At 40.2% G+C, this 8,107-nt stretch overlaps 1 long non-coding RNA gene across 1 annotated transcript; it reads left to right on the forward strand.

Annotated features, from left to right (window-relative positions):
* Positions 1 to 5,636: 5,636 nt before the first annotated feature.
* LOC123327845 lies at positions 5,637 to 7,657 on the forward strand. The gene is made up of 2 exons (XR_006542527.2): positions 5,637 to 6,045; positions 7,530 to 7,657. It is a non-coding gene; the product is annotated as an uncharacterized LOC123327845 (long non-coding RNA).
* Positions 7,658 to 8,107: the final 450 nt, after the last annotated feature.

Raw genomic sequence — 8,107 nt, forward strand, 5'->3', positions numbered from 1 at the left:
GCAGACTTTCGACCCAAGGAATATGGAAGTTGTAGCATTTACTGACCCTTCCATTCATTAAACTGATATTTCCTGAGCACTTGTTGAGGTTAATTTGGATGAAAACTGAATTAAAAGCATTTTAAGTCTGAGTCAGGTGCTATCTGGACTTTGTGAAAGCCAGATCCATGGGGTTTTAATCCAGAAGTGTCTGTCTATCCCAAAATAAACTCAAATTTAAGTTAAGGTATATTAGTAATAGTGTGGAAATATAACAAGCCTGCTGTCAGATTACTGTATTTCTTTTAAAATTACTTTATATTGCATTTTAATTTATTCATAAGACAAACATGGTTTGGGGGCAAAATGTCCCTATCTCTAGTTTAATAAAACATTTATACGGAATTCTTGCTGGTTGTACCTCTCTTTGCTTTCTGAGGATAAATTCTTGAACCTGGAGGGCTGTCAGTTTACTAGATTCTGGATAAGCTAGAGGACTTGGGCTTGTTGACTAAATTACCCTGGTTAATAGGCGGGAGTAGAGGGAAGTGGCAAACAGGTTTAAATTGAGAAAATCCTGGAGGAAAGAGCGAAGTTCCAGTGAAGGCTGGGCTGGTGAGTGTGTGAGAAGTTGGGACTCCTGTTGGCTGGGGACCCGGGGTCAGGGATGGGGTGAGAGATGGCTGGGGACCTGGGGTCAGGGATGGGGTAAGAGACGGGCTGTGGGGTGAAAGGGAGTGTGGGATGTAACTCATCAAGAAAGTGAAAGTGAAGTCGCTCAGTCGTGTCCGACTCTTTGCAACCCCATGGACTGTAGCCTACCAGGCTTGTCCATCCATGGGATTTTCCAGGCAAGAGTACTGGAGTGGGTTGCCATTTCCTTCTCCAGGGGATCTTCCGACCCAGGGATCAAACCCAGGTCTCCCGCATTGCAGGCAGACGCTTTACCCTCTGAGCCATCAGGTGCACTAAATTTAATACTGGCCTGATTGGATTTCTAGTGGAAGCCTGTGGAGGGAAAGAGTTCATACCAATGTGGCTCCCGGCAGAAACAGCACAACAAGGATGAAAAGGAGAGCAGACACCTTAGGAATACTCCAGAAATAAATAAACAAGCACTGAGAGAGTTTTATGTCAAATGCTCTGCCATTCGGCTGCATCTGGGGTTGGTGTGCTACTGGGCCTATGCGACATTTCTCAAGACGCAGGGGCCTGCCCCCCTGGAACAGCAAGCAGAATTCACTAGAAACACGTTCAGAGACAAAAACCTCCCAAAGCAGGCCTCTCTCGGTGATGTAGTAAAGAAATTACATGAACATAATCTTCAACAGAATTTTAGGTCTTAAGGGAACCTAAATTCAAAAGGATCATGTTTTAAAAGTCAGTTAAATATTTTTTTTCCTCCAAATGGTACACATTCTTAAGTCTATTTAATTTTCAGTCAGGTATTAGATGAAAAATAAGCTTTTCTATGTATGCTGTTTCTGCTCCATTATACCATATTTTAAGGCTACTCAGAATTAGGTCAATTAAACAACAAATCTATTATAACACGTATCTAATACTTACTGTTGGGGGAAAAATACTGTCTTCAAGTCCATCCTTAATGTCAGTAATTTTCCTCTGTACAGCTCTACTCACTGGGCATACTTGATGAGGTCTCTGTATGCTATCAGAGAAAGTACAATCACTTGGCAAGAAATTTTGACTCCAGTAGTATTTGTGCGTTCACATACTGTTAAGCGATTTGCGAGCTAGTTAAGGGCGTTGCAAGTACATCTAAGTTGTCTCACCAAGAGGCAGAGACTAGATGCTGATAGGATGTGTGTGAAAGTATGTTTGTAAAGTTCCAGTAAAATACAGTCCTTTAATATCAAGGTCAGACAGAGACTAACAAAATAGTCTCAGGAATAGCCATGAGGCAAAGGAAAAGTACTTGCTCATGAAACCAGAATTGTAAATAATCAATTACAAACAACTGTAAAAAATAATTTTTTGTATACCAAAAACCTTAAAGTTTTGTTTTCTTGTATGTATTGAGGTGATGAGATAGCTTAAAAGATTCAGTTCATGTTTTAATATGGTTTGTGTTATCCAGACCCTTTTTACTGATACTATGGCAATTTTCATTTTCTTAGCAGCTATTGTTTTGTTACTAATTTCTAATTTTACTGCATTATGATCAGATAATATGTTACATATGAATCCAGTTTTTCTGTTATTTATTGAAATTCCCTTTGTGGGAAACATTAGAATTGCTGAATTTTTCTCCAGCTAGATATACACTAACTTTTGTTTTTGTTGCTTGAGAATCAGTGTATTTCCACTTTTGGACTCCGGCATTTCACTATGAAAATTTTTACTGACTTTCTTCTGAAAGTTGCCTGTCTCCCATTTTTTACTCTCTCTGTCTCCATGAGACATGTTCATTGGACCTTCTCATTGTATCTTCTACATTTCTGAACCACTCATCTCTTTCTCTCTATACCTCATTCTAAGTGATTTCCTCAAATGTATCCTTCAGTTTGTTAATTTTCTTTTTGGATGTGACTAATATTCCAAGGTGGTACAGTGGTAAAGAATTCACCTGCCAATGCAGGAGATGCCAGAGATGAGAGTTTGATCTGTGGGTTGGAAAGATCCCCTGAAGGAGGATATGGCAACCCACTCCAGTATTCTTGCCTGGAGAATCCCATGGACAGAGGAGCCTGGTGGACTACAGTCCATGGGGTTGCAAAGAGTCAAACAGGACTGAGCACACACATACACATAATATGCTATTTAGCTTATCTAGTGAGATTTTAATGACTACAATTTCCATTTCTAGACATTCTGTTTCTTTACAAATCTGCCTATTCATTTTCATGGTGTCCTATTGTTTCATGATGTTTTCAAGTCTTTTTTAAAAAATCTTTTTGCTCTTATTTACTTTAGAGTGTCTTTGGTTTTGATCTGCAATCTATAGTTATTTTGGTCCTTCTCCTTATTTTTGCCTCTGATTGCTCTCCTTTAGGGTCGTAATCCTTGTGTACATTATAACATTTTGTTGTTGTTGTGAATTCATCTTCAGTGGGTTCAGTTGTTTTTCATGAGACTTCTGTTATGAACTGAATTGTGTACTCTCTTTAAATTCATACATTATAGCTCTAACCCCCAGTGGGATTGTATTTGGACATAGGGCCTATGAAGAGCTAATTAACATTAATTAAGGTCATAAGGATGGGTCCTGATTCAATATGACTATTTTTCTTATAAGTGGAAGAGATATCAAGGCTCTCATACATAGAGTAAAGGCGATGAGAAAATACAGCAAGAAGGCAGCTGTTTGCAAGCCAAGGCGAAAGGCCTCAGGAGAAACCAAACCTGCCAACACCTCAATCTTGTAATTCCAGTCTCCAGAACTATGAGAAAATAAATTCTGTTAGGTAAACCACCCAATCTGTGATATTTGTTACGGCAGCCTGAGCAGACTAAGACAGTTTCTGAACCCTAGGTTGTGAAAGTAACCTTTCTGCATTTGCTACAATCAGATTCCCAGGGGTTCAAGGCTCTGGCCCTGTTTTATGTTACTTTACTGACTTAGGGGTCCATTCCAAGAAAATGGACTTAGGGTTAGTGTTCTAAGCAAATAGTATAAATTCAGACTTCTCCATATGTGACCAGGCTGGTGTTATTAATAGTTTCTCTCAGCAGATGTCTCTTCCCTGACCTGTGCTCACTCTAGGGATCAGTAACAGCAAACTTCCTTGCTCCTTCCACAGGCCAAGTGGTGTTTCTCTAACTCGCCTTCTGAGGCTCTAGACTTTCCGCAGGGGACTGGCCTCAGCTTCCCTACCCAATGTGTTTGAGGCCTTAATTCCCATCCCATCCTCATCTCCACAAATCTTTATCCAGGACTAACACCCCCATGGGGCCTTGTAGCATCAGCTTATACTTATTTCTTTGGCTTTGGTTTCTTGTTTTATTTCTGACATTCAGGGAGTTTTGTTGCTTCATTCTATCCATCACTTCCATGAATTTGTACTAGGAAGGCAGGCTTTCCATGTCCATTTGTCCACCAGGCTCACTCTCTAGTTGTATATACAAGAAAATGAAAATATATTTTCTAACACACTAGAAGTACATTTGTCTTCATAGAGTTGGACCAAATTTGTCCCTGCAGGGTAGGATTACAAGGATTACATGAGTTAGTAGTCAGTAAATTTGTCACAACTCTATTTTTAAAAGGTTCTATGTGAGTAGGAAGAATAAATTCATTCTAGAACAAATAAGTTTCAATAATACAATGAAACCATCAGAAGGAACTTTATTTCCAGACTTGATATCAGGATGATATACATATAGACTTATGACTTTTTTTTTTTAAAGTGTTAGAAATTTTATTAAAGTTAACATTCCACAAGGTCATACTCATACAAATCAAACTGAAAAAATTCCAGGCATACAAACTATCATCTGTTAATGTGCCATCTTTTTCTCCAAATGTCAAAAATATTCTTAATGATACAAAAAGTCTCTAGAAAGTCAAATTTACTGTCCATTTGTGCTGTTAAGAAACCTATATCTTCATTCATTTCATGAAATCCATGTTAAAAGAACCCTGTCTTGGTTGTATATTATCACAGCACTCTTGTATTAATCCATTTTTCTCAATTCCCCATAGTGGACTGCCATCTTGATTTCTCAGTGGTAGGGTCCATTTGAGACTCTTCAAGCTGACTGGGTGTAAATGCTTCCACCAACATCTATTTCACTTCGCTGTAGAGGCCCCTTAGGTAATTCAGCTTCAGGATTCATATTCCTCAAATAAACAGCGTATTTGTTCAGAATCGTCGTCAACCAAATTTAATTTTAATCTTGTAAGTTACCGGGTCCGAACGCCGCGGCCGACCCCTCCTGGTCGCCTGCACCCGACTCCCGCGCCAGGGCGCCCGCCCGAGCCTCCCGCCCGTACGGGTCGGGCCGCAGGAGCCCCGGGGAGCCTCGGTGGCCGCTGCCGCAGCGGCGCTTTCCGCGTCGTGGGCCCAGCAGCCCCAGACTTATGACTTTAAAGCCAGCAAATGTAAGGAACAAATATAAGTTGAAAAGCAAGAATAATACAAGCATCTTTGTACTTGTATTATAATTGCAAAGTAACTGATATCTTCATCAACGTTCAATGCACTGCTGTGGACTGAAATGGAAATGTGTCTTCTAAACTTATATGTTGAAGCTCTATTCTAATGTGATGGTATTTGAAGATGGGGCCTTCAGGAGATAATTGAGGTTAGATGAAGTGATGAATCAGGGTCCCTAGGAATCTAATAGAAGCAAATGCAAAAGCACTTTGTGAGGTTACTCATGATGGGATTAGTAACTGTCTGCACACCAGGAACTGAGTTGGCAGCACCTTGATTTTAGACTAAATGTCTGTAGTTTGTGGTATTTTGTTACAGCAGCCTGAGCAGACTCATACATGCACATACTGTTCATATATAATAGCTGTAATCAGCTTTCCTACCATCTGTTTTTCAGGTTTATGCTGTCCCTATGTACTTTCTGTGGCTTCCCTGGTGGCTCAGACGGTAAAGCGTCTGCCTGCAGTGCGGGAGATCCAGGTTCGATTGCTGGGTCGGAAAGATCCCCTGGAGAAGGAAATGGCAACCCACTCCAGCGCTCTTGCCTGGAAAATTCCTGGGACAGAGAAGCCTGGTAGGCTACAGTCCATGGGGTCGCAAAGAGTCAGACACGACTGAGCAACTTCACTTTCACTACGTACTTACTAGATAAGTATTAAATGATAGTTTTTGACCACTCAAAATTTAGCATAATTAACATGCAGTCAAGGTTTAGAAACATATTTTCCCCATTTAAAGCTCTCCTGACTCAAATGTACTCTTAGTTATTCAAGTATTTCTATGTTCTCCCTCTTATTCAGCTATCTGGGGTTTGGTTAAGATTAATGCATTTATTGGATAAAGAGGATGTGGTGCACGTACACAATGGAATACGACTTGGCCATAAAAAAGAAAAAACAGTGTCATTTGCAGCAACATGGATGCACTAGAGATTATCAAGCTAAGTGAAGTAAGTCAGAAACACAAAGACAAATACCATATAATATCACTTATATGTGGAATGTAAAATATGACACAAATGAGCCTGTCTGTGAAACAGAAACAAAATCCGGGACATAGAGAATAGACTGGTCGTTGCCAAGGGGGAGGGAGGTGAGATGAATAAAGGTGGGAGTTTGGGACTAGTCAATGCAAACTGGTATACAAAGAATGGATAAACAACAAGATCCTACTGTAGAGCACAAAGAACTGTATTCAATATCCTGTGATAAACCATAACGGAAAATAATGTGGAAAAGAATGTACATATGTATAACTCAGTCACTTTGTTATAAAGCAGTCATTAACACAACATTGTAATTCAACTATACATCAATTAAAAAAAATTCTTTTTAAAGATTAATGTATTCAAGAGCCCATGACACTAGACTTCGTGCTGGGGGTATCAGGTGATCTTACCAGTATGTAACCAGCGATAAACTGCATGTCCTGGGCACAGACAGCATGGGTGAAATGTGCATGCTTGAGACCACTGCAGCGTTCTCTTAACAACTTGGCTTGCAGGAGGATGAAGGAAGAGATGCATAATGCTCTGTCTTGCTAAGGCCTCATGAATTCAAGTATGAAGTCTATCATATAGAGGGACTACTTCAGCACTTCTGTGGCTGTCTAAAGACGATGGCCACAGAGGAGGAGGGACTGGAGGGGGTCACGAGTGAAGCTCCAACGGGAACCAGGAGACATTCTGCCTTTCCACACTGTTCCATTATAGCTTTACCTCTCCCAGCAATTCAAGGTGTCCTTAAGAGAGTCCTTGACGCTCCGAGTTGGCGCATTCTCTCCATTTAACAAAGCTGGTGGTTTGGGGTTTGTTATCCCAATGCCCTCAAGTTCCTGAAATGATAAGGCAAGTCACACTGTACTTGCACAGATTTCTTTTTAAAATAGTTGTCTGGAGCCTGACTTCTGCAAGAGTGGTCCTGATTGTGCTCCATGGCAGCCCCCTGGGAGCCTCTCCAGTGCAGCATCTCGGGCCCTATCCCAGAGCTGCTGAGTCAGAATCTGCACTTGATCGAGATCCCAGGTGACGCACATGCACATCATGTCTGGAAAACAAACTGATGTGGAGCATTGCCCTCTCCACCTAATAGTTACCTCTTTTAACCATTAGTCATACCTAAGGAACAAGATGAAGGTTTCCCATAAACCTACCTAACTTGGCATTTTGTCTTCTATTAACAATTTGGAATCACAGTGGGGTCTCTTTTTTCACATATAAGGAAACCTAGTATTTAAGTCTATAAATGAATCAGAAAAATTGTTTCCATTTCGATTTAGTATGAATGCAGTCTGGCTCAGGCTTGCTAAATTGAAAGCAAAGCACTGTTTCCATTCAGGTTAATGGGTTCCTCCTCATCAAGCTGTCCTTCTTTCATGTAATCTAGACTTGCTTCCCCTTATTTACTTTTTTGTAACTGTTCTTCTTTTTAATAGGATTATTCATCCTTCCAATATTAACAGCAATTAGACTCACCTCATGCTGCATCATGCCAACTCAATCTCAGGCTGTCAGAGTGGGATGATCTTAGTCTTGTCTCAGTAACAAACTTTGACAACCAAAACAAAGCAGCAGGCGAAATACACGGAGAGAATTAGCAACATCGGGTCAGAGATGACAAGAAGTTCTCGAACATGTTGGTTGCCTCTGCCTAGCATGTCCTCGTGGAAATAACGACTGCTCAGGCTGATGACGCTGTGACGCAGTCCTAAGCTGGATTTTTCAGGGAAGTTTTAAAAGAAGACTCTTTTACATCCTTAGAAACATTAGCATTCACTTTCCAAATCTAATCTATTTAATTTTATTGGAAAACATTTACAGAGCTCATCAGCAGACTCTCTAGTATTGAGTAATATTTAGCATGCGGTAATCATGGGAAGGAGAGATTTAGATTAAATGCTGCTTTTTATTACTATTCAATCATCATAAGTTGTTCCACTTTTTATCTTTTTAGTCAACAGATTTCAAAGGTGGGAAAATATCTTCATTTGCAGTCATACCTATATTTATCTCC

The sequence above is a fragment of the Bubalus bubalis genome, chromosome 10, assembly GCF_019923935.1.
Source record: "Bubalus bubalis isolate 160015118507 breed Murrah chromosome 10, NDDB_SH_1, whole genome shotgun sequence".
Taxonomy (NCBI): domain Eukaryota; kingdom Metazoa; phylum Chordata; class Mammalia; order Artiodactyla; family Bovidae; genus Bubalus; species Bubalus bubalis.